The following is an 18,500-nucleotide window of genomic DNA, read 5'->3' as shown; positions in this document are numbered from 1 at the left end:
ACAATAGTGGTACAATCACGTGACATTTCTTCCAATGGAGAAATCACCTTAACCATTACTTATAAGAGTCTCTGAGCTGGAATGAACTAAAATCACTTCTTTCTTGCACACAGTCAGAAAGAAAAGGAACAAAAGTGTATTCTTATACAAGAGTCTGACAAGATAAGCACTATCATTCAGCTTTATTTCAAATATAACATTCAGTCTAAAAGGAAAAGTATCCAAAAGTCACAGTCTTAGTGCAGAAATACATGACAAACCAAGTCCACGAATAGGTTATACTCCAATGTTTTTCAGCTTATACGTAAATGTACCGGAGTGAAACTCCCACTACAAACACTCCGCCTACCTAGCTGGTACCACATTTTTACTCGACCATAAGTCGTCTATAATACCAATATAATGGTCCGTTATTGGACATTATAAATTTTCCAGCTAACTCATTCCTGGTTGCCTGCGTTTCGCCCTCGTGTGCTAAGTTAGGCTCATCAGTTGGGACTTAGCACACCACCCAAGACGCAAGGCTAGTGCATACCGTGGAGGCCACTGCATAGGCTACTTGAAGCCACCAGCAGTGCCAATGCACTATGAGAGCTATGTCTCATTTCCAAAAAATTGATGCCTGCCTGGCCATAAGTCGTCTAGTCCGGTGCCAAGTGTAAGGGTGTCGCTGGACTGGCATGCCCATTCGCCTCAGTGAGGCGATCTGCTGTCCGTGTTGCGTGTCTCCATATACTGTATATACACACGGGATGATGTGATGTGTCAGCCTACGTCACACCCAACTGCTTGATCGTCACCCAGAGCTCGCAGCCCATGCTGCTCAAACAGGAATTACCACATTCTTAATAACGAACCATTGAACTCATAATTCTGACTACACACCAAGTATTATATTAATATACAATCAATATCATTGTGGAATTTGTTATAGCGCCTGCAACTGTAACTCTGTTAGTTCTTCTTATTTGCTAGTGGCTTTATGTTGCACCAATACAGATAGGTCTTATGGCGATGATGGAATAGGAAAGGCCTAGGAGTTGGAAGGAAGCGGCCGAGGTCTTAATTAAGGTACAGCCCCAGCATTTGCCTGGTGTGAAAATGGGAAACCACGGAAAACCATCTTCAGGGCTGCCGACAGTGGGATTCGAACCCACCATCTCCCGGATGCAAACTCACAGCCACACGCCCCTAACCGCATGGCCAACTCGCCCGGCTGTTAGTTCTAGGCAGTGATGGGTAAAGCACCAAAGAAAGTAATTGGGCTAAATTAAGAGTTACCTGAGAAATATTTTCCTCAGTTACAGTTACAAATGACATTTTCAACTAGTAATCAGCAAATTAAAATTAAAATTTTACAATTTCTGCACAGGGCACCAGTCTTAAGGAAATCACTGACTTTTTTTTTTCACATGGGGTGTAATGTTACCAAAGTTTGTAAGGAGAAAGATATTACTTCATTTTCCTTTTATTTTAAGCATAGAGACATTGTCTATAGAACAAAGATGGGACTAAACATGATAGCTTGGAACTTTCAAGATAATTTTTACCATAAATTTTATTTTAGTTAGTGACTTTCAAGTAATTTAATTCAATAATTTAATTTCAAATCATTTAAAAGTATCATCACAAAGCCTCGACCTCTTGGGGGAAGTACATCTTTCCATTTGCTGAAGAGATGCTCTACAGGGGCACTTGCAAGAATACCTTTGTTTAATTTTTAGAACATCCCCACTAGTGATGGACATTGTAGGATAAGTCTGATATCTTTGGAAGTACAGGAGAAAGTACTTCACCCAGCACTGGTGAAGCTCTCATTTTCTCTTTTCACTTTTCTGGAAATTCCATAAAGTTACTCTATATAACACAGCAACTTGTTCTCCAGAAAATTATGCTCCTACATGCTATAGCATATATTCTGAATATGGCATCCATTAATACGTACGTAATCACTGAACTTGCATATGTTTCATCCCCTAAAAACCAAAATAATGGGCAAATGGTTAGTGCTATTGAAGTATTAAGGCCAGCATTCAACTTAAGGATCAGTTTTCTACAAAAAATAGCATTTGAATTTTCTTTGTTACTCTGATGATTCTCGAGGAAATAACACACTTCATGTCAACTCGCACATTCCGGATTAAGCACTGACTAAGCACTCTTCAACTGGGTTCTTGCTCCTGATGGATTGATCAGTAATATAGTGTTAGGTTACAAAGAAGCATTTATGAACTGCCAGGCTGAATGGCTGAGACGGGTGACGCGCAGGTCTTCAAATCAAATCAAAATCTCTTTATTTGCAAATGAGGTGTCTACCTCGGTGGCAAATGGTACACTAAAATACATTATTGTCAAGCACTAAATTTTAAATTAACAAGAGAAGAAAAAAATGTTTTCTAGAATACAATAATATACAATTTATGCTAACAATTTTTTTTCTATTAAACAAACAGATCATCCTTAATAAATTTATATTGTTTACAAAATTCTACTTATAATATCTCCTATACTTACAAACATAGTCAACTCATATACAGTATGTGGAATTACTTCAAATAATACTATGCAACTGGTATAGGATTAAAATTTACATTGCATTTATTTACTTTTTTTTACCCATTTTGGAACCTAAGTAGCATAACGACCTGCTGCGTCTTAACCAGAGCCCCCTTTTGCCACCACTTTTCAGAGTTCCTGAAGGGCCTTCACGGCTACCGTAGCGGTCCCAGGGCCTCGAAGTCCCCACTGTACTTCACCCCTACAGGCAGTCCCCTACTTTGGCTGTCCAAACTCCATGGACCAGGGGATGGAATTAATTTTTTTTTAACACACATTTTTTATTTACAATAGCTTGCACTGGTCGAATGCCTTGTAACATTTCATTTATTTTCCCTGTTGTTGTTTATTCTTTTCTTGAATACCTGTACAGATTTTGGAAAAGGATCAAACACTACCCCTAGTAAACTGTTCCACTCCTTCACACCCTTCCCAATGAATGAAAATTTACCCCAATCGCTTCTGCTAAAATTCCTTCTAATTTTATACTTGTGGTCAGTTCTGCCAATATAATTATTTTCCAACTGAAGCCTCTCACGGATTTCTCCCCATGCTTCTTCTCCTGTATAGGCTCTATATAATCCTATAAGTCTAGTTTTCTCCCTTCTCTTACTTAAAGTTTCCCACCAAAGTTCCTCTAACATTTCTGATACACTACTGTTTCTCCTGAAATTCCCTGTTACAAATCTTGCTGCTTTCCTCTGCACACTATCTATTTCTTTTATTAGGTATTCTTGGTGAGGATCCCAAACACTGTTTGCATATTCCAATAATGGATGAACCATACTTAAGTAACTTTTTTTTTTAAATTCTTTATTGCATCCTTTAAGTAGCCTCATTATAACATGTAACGATCTGTATGCTTTCCCAACAATGTCATCAACATGACCCTTCCAGTGCAAATTACTTTCAAATCTTGGGAGGTTTGATCCTGGCTCAGTCTTGTGGTATTTGAAGGTCCTGAAATATGTCAGCCTTGTATCGGTAGATTTACTAGCATGTAAAAGAACTCCTGTGGGACTAAATTCTGGCACCTTGGAGTCTCCGAAAACTGTAAATGTAGTTAGTGGGGCGTTAAGTCAATAACATCCTTTATGAACTATCCACAGAGTTTCACATTTCATTACCAGTGGCTTCAAAATAAAAGCTTACAAGTTAATGTTATGCAGAAACAGGTCAAGGATTCCAAGAACTACAGTGACAATGTGCAGGAAGAAACATAGGAAGGTTGACTGCAAGGTAGGAAATATGAAAATTGAACTGGTGGATAATTTCAAGTTCTTAGAATGGGTATTTTTTTTTTTTAGGATGGTAGGACAGTGAAGGAAATTAAACAGATTGTCAATAAGTCTAGCAATCAACATTCAAAATTATCCTCACTTTCTATGTTTCTATGACTATTTTTCTGAATAGGAGTGAACTCTGGTTGGATTCAAAACAAATAATGTATAAACTGGAAGTAATAGACATGAAAATAGTGATGATTATACCTGTTAAAAGCTGGGGAAACAACAGCAAAAGGATGTTCATAATAATGGGATAAAACTTGGTTTGAAATTAACACAATGAATGGAGCTGTTTGTTTGAAATGGCTTTGGTGATTGGGTCATGTTTGGGGAATAGAAAAGACCAGGTTACATTCTAGACGGATACCCCCCCAGCCAGAGAGTAAAGTAGCCATTAGAGATTTTTTTTTTTGCTAGCGGCTTTATGTCGCACGGACACAGATAGATTTTATGGCGATGATGGGATAGGAAAGGCCTAGGAGTTGGAACGAAGTGGCCGTGGCCTTAATTAAGATACAGCCCCAGCTTTTGCCTGGCGTAAAAATGGGAAACCACGGAAAACCATCTTCAAGGCTGCCGACAGTGGGATTCGAACCCACTATCTCACAGATGCAAGCTCACAGCCGCTTGCCCGTAACCGCAGGGCCAACTCACCTGGTCCATTGGAGATTAACTTTAGATGCAGCTTTCAATAATTTCAAGTTAATGTTATAACTAGACCTGGGATTTTAGGCTCTAAAAAAATTAGTTTTAGGCGCCTAAAATAAGCTTTTAAAACAAGTAAATAGGCTTTTAAAAGAGAAAATAGGCACTTAAAATATGTTTTAAAAATGTGTGGATAGGCAGGAAATGGACGTTAAAATATTACAATATACACTTAAACTGTAACGTGATACTTTTTTACTTGAACAAACGTGGTGTCCCTATTCTTAACCGAAATAACTGCAAAATTAAGACAGAATAAAAAAGACATTTATCAAAAATATAAAAAAGTCATGTGTCAAAAAGAGTTATGGATTATATGATATGTCATTAACAGTACTGATCTAAAACCTTAATACCAAATTCACTGTACACAATTACAGCACTGTAGGCATCCAATAACGGTGTAAACGCGAATGGAGTGTGTGTTTATTATTTGTGAGGAACAGTCCTACAGTACTTTCATTCGTAGTTTGCTTTACAGTACATAACAATAATCTTCTCCAAATTTTCCACAGTCAGGCTGTGTCTTTTGTCTGTTAAGATCATTTTGAAAGCAGAAGAAGAGCGCTCCACACTCACAGGTGTTAGAGGGGCATACGAAAATTTACCTACATTTTTCAATGGAATTTCACTTGGTAAGTCTACCGTTTCCCAATCCATTACCTGATGTACCCTTTTCAGCACTGAATAACCTGGGTTCTTCTGCAGTACATTAGACCACTTGTCTCTTATATTATCCCCTACCTTAACCCTAGCACTTGTCTGTTATTCTCAGCTTCCTCGATTACAGAAAATTGCTGTTTGAGACTATTTCTTTTTTTCCATCGTATTTGTAATGGTGACTGGAAGAAATGAAAAAATTGCCTGAATATACGCATGTCTCTCTGAATACTGGAACAATCATTTAACAGCTCTTTGACAGACGACACACATGCAGAGTTGTCCGTTAATGGCAAATTGTCTATCACAGTCATGATTTCCTCAAGACGTTCTGCATAATACACGGCAGCTTCCATCCAGGAACCCCAACGGGTGATGATTGGCTGTGGTGGAAGGGTATAGAAGGGAGTTTCTCTCCAAAGATGGCTATTCTTGATGGAACCTTACAGAACACTTTCTTCATTGTTGAAATGAAAGTATTTACTGCAGGAAACTCGGCCCTAACTGTTTCTGCGAGTCTATGCAATGCATGCGCCATGCAAGTACCATGAATTAAAGAAGGATAGAAAGTTTTGAGGAGAGGTGCAGTGGCAATCATGTAGGAAGCAGCATCGGGGACAAGGAGAAGGACTTTAGAATCATCGACACTCCCAGGATACAACAGTTGCAACCCCTTGGTATGCAATGCTTAGACTATTGACTTTCTCAAGCTGTTTAGAGCAAAGAAGGTGAGCGGTAGATGCCTGATTGGGTTCCAGATTTCCTACTATAAGGTTAGCAATGTACCTGCCCACAGAGTCGGTGGTTTCGTCCACACACAACCATATGCAAGACTCAACAATATCCTCCCTGATTGACAAAATGACCTCATTGTAACAAATATCTAAGTAGTTTTTCTTTAATGTGGATGCTGATGGGATGTGCTGCTTGGTGTATTTCTGTAAAAAAAATCTCTTAAAACCAGATTATGCACAGTATTCCAGGGGAAATTTGGTGCGACTAGGGCTCTACACATATCAGCATAGAAACCGTTATGGGTTGTAGGAGATATAGTTTGTGTGAGCAGAGTCTGTCTAATATTACTTTTCATGGCTGCTTTCACTTTGTGACTGGCAGTATCTGCATGCTGCTGAAGGTGGCATTTTTTATCGTGTGAAATCTAAAACACATTAAAGTGATGTCAATTAGAGACTAAGATGAGGAATAGAAAAGGTGAGGCATTGAATAAAATTTGTAATTTTGAACTATTTTAATTAAGCCGTTATTACTCTAAAGTTAATTAAGAACAAGAACACTACAGTCCCCGAAGGGCCTTGGCTTTCACGGTTGCTGCCCAGCTCATGGCCTGCAGATATTGGGTGGCATGTGGTCAGCACGATACATCCCTCAGCCGTATTGCCTTGCCTCCGTGACCCCTGCCCACTGTAGCTTCTCAATTGTCCTCACGATGCTGGGTCAACACCGTTCCAGACCTCATAGATTTCTAAATTACTGCCGGTACTGAAAATCGAACCCAGGTTGCCTGGACTAGGTCTCTACAATTCATTAGAGGAGCCAATATCAAAACCTTCCGTTAAGATTAATATGAAATTTCATATATATGCACATACCTGTTTATTGCAGTACTGGCAGAAAATAATCTTTCCAACAAAAGTCATCCGTGGAAATTGTACAAGCCATTGTTGTATAAGCTCACTCTTAGATGATTTCGTTTTAGGCATGATGAACTATGTGTACTTAAAAAGGTGTTCTTTCACTGGCGACTTGACACGGTATGTCCCTTCTTACTACATGCTCATTGTTCTTCCTAGATAATCCTCCCCCTCACCCCGTCACTCGACACAGTACGTCCTTTACTACCTGCTCGTTGTTCTTCTGAGCTAATCCTCCACCTCCAAACTTCACTTAGTATTCCTTTGGTGACAGTTGTCTGGGAAGAGCACATTTCTTTGAAAAACCCACCCTCTGTTTTTCTGCTCGTTCCTGAGATGTCCATTGTGTGATTGTAAAAATTACATAAGTTGAATTTTAAATGTAGAAAATAGGCAATTTTAGGCACTAAAATAGTAAAATAGGCTCTAAAGGTCCAAATAGGCATTTTAGGGCACTATAAAACTACATTAATTGTAAGGGATTTGTCATGAAACGTCAACATATTTTTAAAAAATCATGTTATCTGGTAAGGAACGAAATAGGCATTTGCCTTAAAATCCCAGGTCTAGTTATAACAGATGCCAGATAATGAAAAGTATGTATGTATATATGTATTGATAGGAGCCATAAAACAAAAACAAGTATTGCCTCAACATTTACGTAGAGCAAGTCAGAAAAGAACATGAAAAAGCCATATCCAGAAGAGTTACTGTCTTTGTCAGTGGCGATTTCTGTTTTAATTCCTTCTTCCACTACCATTCTGGCATTTCCTTCTACTGACTTGAGGTCATCTTCTACCGACTTAAGGTCTTTCTCCAATTTCTCATTCTTCTCATCTATACGCTTTGCTAAAACATTCTGATTAGATCTAATTCTATCTATTTCTTTGACTTTATCCTCCACTATTTTTATTCTGTTATCACATTCCTTGCTGTTTTCCACAAATTCCTTCCTAACTACATTAAATCGGCATTCGATTTTCTCAGTCAGTTCCAAGAATTGAGCTTCTACCTTATTATTGACTTCCTGAATTTCCCTCCTTTGATGGTCAAATTTCTGGTTTAATTCATCTATTCTACAATTCTCAGCACTGCTTAAACATCAATTTTACTAGACAAATCAACACTCACTGAATTTAATTCCTTACTCTGATTCTCAATCTTACTAGACAGTTCCGTACTAACTGAATTTAATTCACTATTAATACTGTATATTTCATTACTTAAAAAACTCAATTCACTCTTCAACTCTTTACTCTGTCTATCTATCTTGCTGGACAATTCAACCTTATTATTATCGATTTTACTGGGCAATTCAACATTATTATTATCGATTTTACTGGACAATTCAACATTATTATTATTGATTTTACTGGACAATTCATCACTCTTACTATTAGAAACAACACTCTGATTATCAATTTTACTGTTAACAGCATTTAATTCACCCTTCAACTCATTAAGAAGCGATTTAAGGATATTGAACATTGAAGTCTAGCCTTGATCCCCTACATTCTGAGTTTGAGATGGGTTACTTGGTTCCTCACGTATTGTTGCCAATTGATCTTTCCTACTATCAGCCATTTCGCTACTCTCACATAAATTAGATTCACTCAATGTGGTGGAATTCTTTTGGCCTCTCTTATCCTGATTCATAGTACTAGCAACTTTATCAACCTCTCTACTTCTCAATTTTATAATACTCGACTCACTACAACATTTCTTCATACTCCAACATACATATCATGTACATATAAAACACTTCACTGAGATAGTTTGTGGAATTCCAACCACACCTGACAAGTGCACCTACGCTAATAAGCCTAACAGATGTACCAATCATTCAGCCACATGTCGAGAAGCCATTTGTTACAATTTGATGACTACCAATAAATAATTTCTTGAATATCATAAAATATATCATAAATAAAAATATGTAAATAAATAATATTACTCAAAAGCTTCATAAAATACTTCAAATAAATTAATAAAATATTTAATCGAAATGTCCATAGTACGGGCTCCCAAGTTTACCAGAATGGATCCCTCGAATTTTGATTGAGCATGATAAACTTTATATCCCAGGGCGTGTACATAATGCTGTGTACTGGAACATCTGCTGCAGGCCTTACCTAACCTCCTGAAAATGACTAAATAGGTAGGAACTGCACCTAGGTTCATCAATAACTCCACTGATTCTAAAATAGCTAACTATATTCTTAACAAAATCCGTGCATGAGCACCTCATCAACACACAAAATTATACATAATATACACACATAAAATAATGCTGGAAGACTCCATATTTACAACAACAACAATGAAAACAGTGGGAAAACGAAAGCAAGAATGAACTACCATTTGTAGATAGTCCGATGAACAATGTACATATATGTAGATAAATACCCTTCACTGTCTCTATATCAATACTACTTGCCAATTCTCATAATCAGCACTTCTAACATCACACAGATACTGTACCTCGTAATACTGTGTTCACAGACTTTAACACTTGTTGTACAGATATACACATTTAAGTAACACACGCTTATCGATCCTGAACATAAATTATGGAAAGTCTGAGATAGCTTTCACCAACATATAATGCCAGGCCGCCACAAGTGCTATAATACTTAATGCGCAAGCACTCCACAATCTGTCGATCAGCCACTTTCCACGAACATAACAAGACTACGCTCCACAAACGTTTAAAGTCCAGTCCATTGCAGCCGTGTCACTGCAGTACCGTGTATCAGCACTACTTCCTTCTCGTACAGTGTGTCAGTTGTCCTTCTTGTCCGTAGTCATTCTCTGGTTCCCGCCGTTTGATCAACCTTTATAGACATCAGCATTCCCCTTCCTCTCAGATAATATGTCTGGATTGTTCCTTGCCAGCCAATCATGAGTGAACCTCTAAACAAGACCATGCCCTGAACTCATACTGGGTCCCAAGACATAAACAAACGCTCGGGTTTATTACATGAGTCATCGAACTTCCCTAGTACAACAACAAGCTCATCTCATCAGTCTGGGATATATACATAATATATAGAACTTCCCGACGACAACAAGAAATACATCTCATATGACACTGGGGTAGCCACATGACTCATCCAAATTACCAGAGTTATTAAAGCAATGTTTTCCCACTTGTGCAAAACAAATTACTCATACCTACATATGTGGAGATCTCCCAGCTTATAAATACACTGACTGACAGAGCGAATGCAACACCAAGAAGGAGTGGTCAGAACTTTATGCCAATTGCAGGGTAGACTGACGTCACTGAGGTATGCTCATGATGTGAAATGCGCCGCTGTGCTGCGCACGTAGCGAACGATAAATGGGACACGGCGTTGGCGAATGGCCCACTTCGTACCGTAATTTCTCAGCCTACAGTCATTGTAGAACGTGTTGTCGTGTGCCACAGGACACGTGTATAGCTAAGAATGCCAGGCCGCCGTCAACGGAGGCATTTCCAGCAGACAGACGACTTTACGAGGGGTATGGTGATCGGGCTGAGAAGGGCAGGTTGGTCGCTTCGTCAAATTGCAGCCGATACCCATAGGGATGTGTCCACGGTGCAGCGCCTGCGGCGAAGATGGTTGGCGCAGGGACATGTGGCACGTGCGAGGGGTCCAGGCGCAGCCCGAGTGACGTCAGCACGCGAGGATCGGCGCATCCGCCGCCAAGCGGTGGCAGCCCCGCACGCCACGTCAACCGCCATTCTTCAGCATGTGCAAGACACCCTGGCTGTTCCAATATCGACCAGAACAATTTCCCGTCGATTAGTTGAAGGAGGCCTGCACTCCCGGCGCCCGCTCAGAAGACTACCATTGACTCCACAGCATAGACGTGCACGCCTGGCACGGTGCCGGGCTAGAGCGACTTGGATGAGGGAATGGCGGAACGTCGTGTTCTCCGATGAGTCACACTTCTGTTCTGTCAGTGATAGTCACCGCAGACGAGTGTGGCGTCGGCGTGGAGAAAGGTCAAATCCGGCAGTAACTGTGGAGCGCCCTACCGCTAGACAACGCGGCATCATGGTTTGGGGCGCTATTGCGTATGATTCCACGTCACCTCTAGTGTGTATTCAAGGCACGTTAAATGTCCACCGCTACGTGCAGCATGTGCTGCGGCCGGTGGCACTCCCGTACCTTCAGGGGCTGCCCAATGCTCTGTTTCAGCAGGATAATGCCCGCCCACACACTGCTCGCATCTCCCAACAGGCTCTACGAGGTGTACAGATGCTTCCGTGGCCAGCGTACTCTCCGGATCTCTCACCAATCGAACACGTGTGGGATCTCATTGGACGCCGTTTGCAAACTCTGCCCCAGCCTCGTACGGACGACCAACTGTGGCAAATGGTTGACAGAGAATGGAGAACCATCCCTCAGGACACCATCCGCACTCTTATTGACTCTGTACCTCGACGTGTTTCTGCGTGCATCGCCGCTCGCGGTGGTCCTACATCCTACTGAGTCAATGCCGTGCGCATTGTGTAACCTGCATATCGGTTTGAAATAAACATCAATTATTCGTCCGTGCCGTCTCTGTTTTTTCCCCAACTTTCATCCCTTTCGAACCACTCCTTCTTGGTGTTGCATTTGCTCTGTCAGTCAGTGTATAAATGACAAAACATACAAATGAAATACTGATGATATTAATAATAATAATAATAATAATAATAATAATAATAATAATAATAATAATAATAATAATAATAATAATAAATCGAATACTGACAATAGTATCTCTAACTTCTACATACAATTCGAGGGTGTGATATACGTACTATCACAACATGTAACGATCTGTATGCTTTCCCAACAATGTCATCAACATGACCCTTCCAGTGCAAATTACTTTCAAATCTCATACCTAAGTATTTGCACTTGTCATCTTTTGGGATAACTACCTCATCCAAAGTATATTCAAATTCAGTTTTAAAGCTCCTGTTTGTAAATGTTGTAACAGTTGATTTGCCTCCATTAACCTTCATATTATTTTTTTCAACCCATTGTTGGATACTCTCAAGGTCCCTTTGTAATTCTGAACAATCCTCAGTGTTATTTATTTCCCTATAAACAATTATGCCATCTGCATACAATCTTATTTTTGATGTTATATTGTTCCCTAAATCATTTTGCGTATATTAAGAAAAGTAACGGATTGATTATAATACCCTGTGGAATTCCCTTCCAAACTTTCTCTTCCTGTGATATATTATTTCCTACTTTGACTTTCTGAACCTTTGAATTTAGAAATGTTCTTATCCAATGTATAACCCTTACGTCCAATCCTATTCCCTCCAATTTCTTTAATAATATTCCATGTTCCACTCTATCAAATGCTTTTGAAAGATCTATGGCTATGCAATCTAACTGGTCTCCTGAATCTAATTGATCTGATATGTCCTGCTGAAATCCCACCAGTTGTGTCTCACCAGAAAATTTCTTTCTAAATCCATACTGGCTCTTCATGAACCAATTTTTATCATCACATATCCCTCTGATGTACTTTGCTATTAAACTCTCCAGTATTTTACAAACTGTACTGGTCAGGCTGATTGGTCTGTAGTTCTCTGGTTTCTTTTTATCACCTTTTCCTTTATAAATTGGTATTATTATAGATTCCTTCCATTCCTTTTTTATTACACTATTATTTATGACATAGTCAAAGAGAAATTTTAAATAAGGCACTATATACCACCCCATTGTCTTTAATACCTCTCCAGTAATTTGATCACTTCCTGCTGCTTTTCCTTGCTGAAGCAGTTGGATTTCTCTGAAAATATCTTCATTTGTGAATGAGAAGCTTCTTGTTTCCCTATGTGTCTCTCCCTTCTCCTGTTACAGTTTTCATCTCCTGACAATCTCCTACTGAATCTCTGAAATCCCTACTAAACAGATTTGCTTTCTCACTATCTGTTGAACAGTGTTCACCCCCTTCTCCCACCATTGTAGGAATTTGGATTCCTTTTCCTTTTTGATTCCTAATATATGAATACAGCTTTTTCCATTTCCCTTTTTAGTCATTACCCTCTTGAAGTATGCCATTCATATAAATCTCTTTTGCTTCCTTTTTCACTCTATTCAGTTCCCTCATTAGCTGTTTTCACGTTTCTCTATTCTCCCTACCCTCTTTGATTTTCCTGTTTACTATTCTACATTTTCTTTTTAATTTGCTTATTTCCCTTGTATAATAAACTGGGTCTGGGGTCATTTTACCCTTCTTAACAGGTACAAATCTCTTCTCTCCTTCCCAAATGATTCCTTTAAATTTAGCCCAAAGTGTATCCACATTACTCCCTTCACTCATCCAACAACTGAATTGAACGATGTTTTTAAGAAACAGTCTACTTGGTTCATCTTACGTAGACACTCGCTTGTCCATCAAACAACTGAGAATTGTCGTGCCGCAATAATCATACTTCCGTGCAGCATGCTGACTTTTAGGGGGCAAGGTGTTTTCTACACTATCCCACCCCGCTGAAAATTCTCCACCTAGGCGTTAACTCCCCTTAAAACGTGGAGTCTGGTTGTCTTCAAAGGCTGCTAAGGCGTTAAATCTGGAGAAGTTGGTAGGTGGTTTTATATAAAGAAATGAGGGAACTTCATTTCCCAATGGAGACTGTTCAGGCGGTACATATGCTGGTAGAGCTTTTCTGTAGAAAGCGAACGTATCAACAGCGTCAGGTGTACCCCAAGTCCAGCATGGCTTCCCATAGTCTGTTATGCTCGACACAGTCAAAGGCTTTCCTGTAGTCAAAAGAACACATAGAGACCATTTTCTGGTATTCACGGCTTTCTCCATGATCCACTGCAGATTAGCAATATGACTGCGGGAGTGGAACTTTCAGTCTCGGGTTGTGAGTAGTATTCATGAAAACATATCATATTTATTGGAATGGTTTAAGGAGAAAATGAAGATGCTTGGGATGATGTAACAATAAGGGCGCATTTTGGTTTAAACAATTACTTAATAATTCAGAATTTGTTTGCTTTTTCTGAAATTCTTCTATGAGATGTTGAAACATGTTGATATTTTGTATAACACGATACAGATGTCAGACTCGTTGGCTGAATGGTCAGCATACTGGCCTTCGGTTCAAACGGTCCCGGGTTTGATTCCCGGCTGGGTCAGGGATTTTAACCTTAATTGGTTAATTCCAGTGGCCCGGGGGGCTGGATATTTATGCCGTCCCCAACATCCCTGCAACTCACATACCACACATAACACCATCCTCCACCACAATAACACGCAGTTACCTACACATGGCAGATGCCGCCCACCCTCATCGGAGGGTCTGCCTTACAAGGGCTGCACTTGGCTAGAAATAGCGACACAAAATTAAATTAAATTACATGATTCAGATGGAGAGTGCCAATGCAGTTACTGTATCAAATGCATTACTACATTTTGAATCAGCTGTTCTGAAATAAGAGAGAACACTGAAATGTATCAGGTAAATGAAGATGAATGTTCTACTCCAACAACAAAAAGATCTAAATAGAGCTCTAGTGTAAATCTGACTATAGATGCCAAAGAAGTGATATAGTGATCAACCAAATGAAAGACCAATTCCAGGAGTCTCATATATTTAATAGTTTTGAAATTATTGATCCAAAAATGTTCTACATTCACAGAAATTTTCACAACGAATTTAGTCAATACATTTTCATCGAGTTACAGTCCATTTATTTCCCAAGGGAAATTGAGAAATGAAATTACAGTGATTTATTGCAATGATATCTTTAACCCGCAGTCACTCACGCATCGGCAAGTCACACAATCACTCGCATTGTTAGGTGGAACCTAACATCTGTATTTCCCTTATAAAACCATTAATTTCATATGTATATGTATATTTTTGTTTTTATTTTATTTAATGTTTCTTTTTTCATACTGATCATTTTAACATGTTTTAAATTTTTTATTGAATACGACATACAGTTAAACTTAAAATTACATTTATTTCAAATGAAATTGCACCAACTGATAAAAGTAGCCCATAAACGTATCAGCTTACTTACGAAATCCCAAATACAATTCAGAATATTAATGAAGTCTACAGTATGTTGGTTTATGGTCTAAAAGTTAGGTTGTGTTATCCTGTGGTTTTAATGTTCTTTTCAGCATCTTCACACAAGCAACGCATAATTATTCCCAGGATAACTCATGTGATCAGCGTAAATTTCTTTTAAACATTGTTGAAACAAGCATATCTGAAGCTGTTCCATCTGTGATCCACAGTTCATCTGAACACATATTAAATATAGAAGCCCCAAGAAAGAATTTATTTCTTGAAAGTCAGTATGTGGTCAGTCTCGTTGTGAATGCATTGCATGTAACTATTGGGTTGTAAAACCAACAACGTCCATTATCAAATTATCAGGGAAGAAAATCTTCCAGCAATTTTTATGATCCTGAAATTATCGAGCTACACTTGGTAATTTCCTTACCAGGTTTTGTTGCACTGTTTTGCTTTGGGGGACCTTTGTGAATGTTCCATCTGGTTCCATCTTTTCCAGTATAAAAAGCATTAGTCATTCTCCGCCATTCACCTCCAACCTGAATATTCTCAGTAGATATTTCACTCATGCTCATGTATGGCTTTGCTGACCTTTCGTGTATTAATTAATGCAGTCATCCCAAAATGTCCTGTCTTAAATGAAGTTATCGGGTGAGATGGCCATGCGGTTAGGGGCACGTGGCTGTGAGCTTGCATCCAGGAGATAGTGGGTTTAAATCCCACTGTCGGCAGCCCTGAAGATAGCTTTCCGTGGTTCCCATTTTCACACCAAGCAAATGCTGGGGCTATACCGTAATTAAGGCCACAGCCGCTTCCTTCCAACTCCTAGGCCTTTCCTATCCCATCGTCGCCATAAGACCTATCTGTGTCGGTGTAACGTAAAGCCACTAACAAAAAAATTTACAAAAATTAAGTTAGTAAGTTGGCCCTAACTGTATTTTGGCCATTTTTATTGGGTAGGGCTATTAGAATGTTGTCTTCCCTTGTTCTTTTCTGAGCTAGCTTTATCTCATCAGAGATTTTCAAGCCACAAAGTACTTGAGACGATGTCACAAAGTCAGGGCTCTTGTGCAATCAGATGCAACACAACTTCTCATATGACCAAATAAAGCTGGAAAACGCCTTGATTCCCTCAATCAGTTACCGATACGGTAACAATACAGACATACTATTGTAAAGGTCTGATGTATTGCCATTAAAACAAGCAGTTTTGCATGACTCATGATTCTGGAAGCAGAACTTCAAGTTTTATGTGGAATCCATACAACATGGGTGTGACTTTTACTTTTTTAAATCTTGTGTGCATTGGACAGGATTCAACACCCCCAAGAGTTGACTTGGGCAACTTGGCCTTGACTGATTGCTTACTGATGTGACAAACTAGTAATCATTCCACATTTGATGCCACCAAGCTCCCTTGCTCCATCCTTTTTCCAGGTATCTTGTAGCACAAAACAGCATCAAGCCCTCAGCTGTGTTTTATGACATCAGCAGCAGTCATGGTTGTTTTGGCTAGGAGATTAAATGGAAGTTAGATCCTTTAAACTAAAATATCACCATGAAGAGTTGTACTTCCTCAGCAAGCATTCAGGTCAACCTATAAGTGCCGAAGAACTCAACTTGTACTAGGAAATGTTTCCTCACTACATTACATCTCCCTCACAGTTCTTGACAAACACAACAGGTTCATGAATTCAAATATTTTTTGCCAAACTCTGTGCTGTCCATTAGCATTTATAGTAACCAAAACTTCATCTTGCCTACCCAAGCAACTATTTCCCAGTCCTAAATGATTCTAAGGAAGTATACCAATGCCCACAAATATGTAGCCTACTCATTTTCTTAGTTCATAATAATGATTCTTTATGTGATCGATGAAACCAATTCTCAACAAAGTGTGCCTAGTCTTGATTTTTATACATTTTCTACCATATTGTGAGGTGATTTGCGAGATTGTGATCAGCTTCATTTTGGCTATGCTCCTTTAATAGTAACTCTCGACATTTAATGAATTTATTCCAGATGCATAGTCAGATGTTTGGTGTCCCTTGCCACATAGTTGCTTGTTGTTGTTTCAATCAACAGTCCATAGACTGATTTGCTCCAGCTCTCCATGCAACCCTATCCTGTGATAATCTTTTCATATCCACATAATGACTACATACTGCATCTACTCTAATCTGTTTGCCATTTTCATGCCTTGGTCCATCCCTACATTTCTTACTGCCTACACTTCTCTCTTATACGGTATACTAACTGAACAATTCCTGCATGTCTTAAATTTGTCCTACCATTATGTCTATTCTTCTGGTCAAATTTTGCCAAATCATTCTCCTCTCACCAGTTTGATTTCATTTGTGATTTGATCTATTCATCTCACTTTCAGCATTCTTCTGTAACACCACATTACAAAAGCTTCTACTCTCTTTATTTCTGAACTAATTATTTTCCATGTTTCACTTCCATACAATACCACACTTCACATGAATGTTCAAAAAATCTTTCTAACTTGTATATCAATGTTTGAAGTGAAATTCCTTTTCTTAAGAAAGGTCTTGTGCTAGTCAGCAATTTATGTCCTCCTTACATGCCATCATTACTTATTGCTACCTAACTAACAATATTCATATACCGGTACTACCTTTAAGACTGAATTTTCCTAATCTAATATTTCCTGCATTACCTGACTTTGTTTGACTGCACTCCATTACTTTTGTGTCTGATTTATTTATTTTCACCTTGTACTATACTCCTTCTCAAAGACTGTGCCTATACCATTCAGCAATTTCTCCAGACCTTCTGTAGACACAGATAAAATAACAATATCACCAGCAAATCTCAGGGTTTGGATTTCTTCTTCTTGGATTGTGACTCCTTTTCCAAATTCCTCTTGATTTCCTTTACCAACAGTTCTATATAATCATAGGAAAGGGGAGGGCACAAACTGCAACCTTTCCTCGCTTCTTTCTGGACTGATTCTTATCTTTCATAGCCCTCAATTCTTAGCACTGCAGACTGACTTTTGTATAGAAATTGTATAATCTTTTTTTTCTTCTTGGTTTCTGATCCAAATCACCTTCAGAATCTCAAATAGTTTGGTCGAATCAACATTATAGAATGCATTTTCTAGGTCTATGAATGTTATGTACTTGGGATTGTCCTTTTTAGTTTGATCCTCTATGATGATATCAGGATTAATTTATGTGTTTCTGTGATTTTTCTGAAGCCAAACCGTTTGTTTTCCAACTCAGTTTCAAATTGTACTTCCACTTTTATGAAAATAACATGTGTTATAATATTACAAGGATGAGATACTAAACTAATTGTTTGGTAGTTTTCACACTTATTAACACCTTCTTTCTTGGGAATAGGTATAACAATATTATAGTCTTAAAATTAAAACGGTTGAGAATTTGTAAGAACTGCCAGCATCTCTAAAATAAATAACATGTGCTGACTTACTGACTGATGGACTGACTGACTCACTCACTCACTTACTGATTGGCTCACCGACTGACTCATCATCGCTGAGCCAAAACTACTGGATATAAAAAGGTGAAATTATGGGGATATATTGATATTACAGTGTAGGTGTTCACTAAGGAA

General features: G+C 38.8%; 1 protein-coding gene across 2 annotated transcripts in view; it reads left to right on the top strand.

Moving 5' to 3' along the window:
• LOC136864171 (phenoloxidase-activating enzyme 1) overlaps nucleotides 1-18,500 on the top strand; it is a 225,800-nt gene that overhangs the window by 189,767 nt on the left and 17,533 nt on the right. The gene's annotated exons all lie outside the window — the stretch shown is intronic.

The sequence above is a fragment of the Anabrus simplex genome, chromosome 2, assembly GCF_040414725.1.
Source record: "Anabrus simplex isolate iqAnaSimp1 chromosome 2, ASM4041472v1, whole genome shotgun sequence".
In the NCBI taxonomy this organism is placed as follows: domain Eukaryota; kingdom Metazoa; phylum Arthropoda; class Insecta; order Orthoptera; family Tettigoniidae; genus Anabrus; species Anabrus simplex.
The sequence above is the reverse complement of the archived record's forward strand: the minus strand, read 5'-3'. Positions and strand labels throughout refer to the sequence as shown.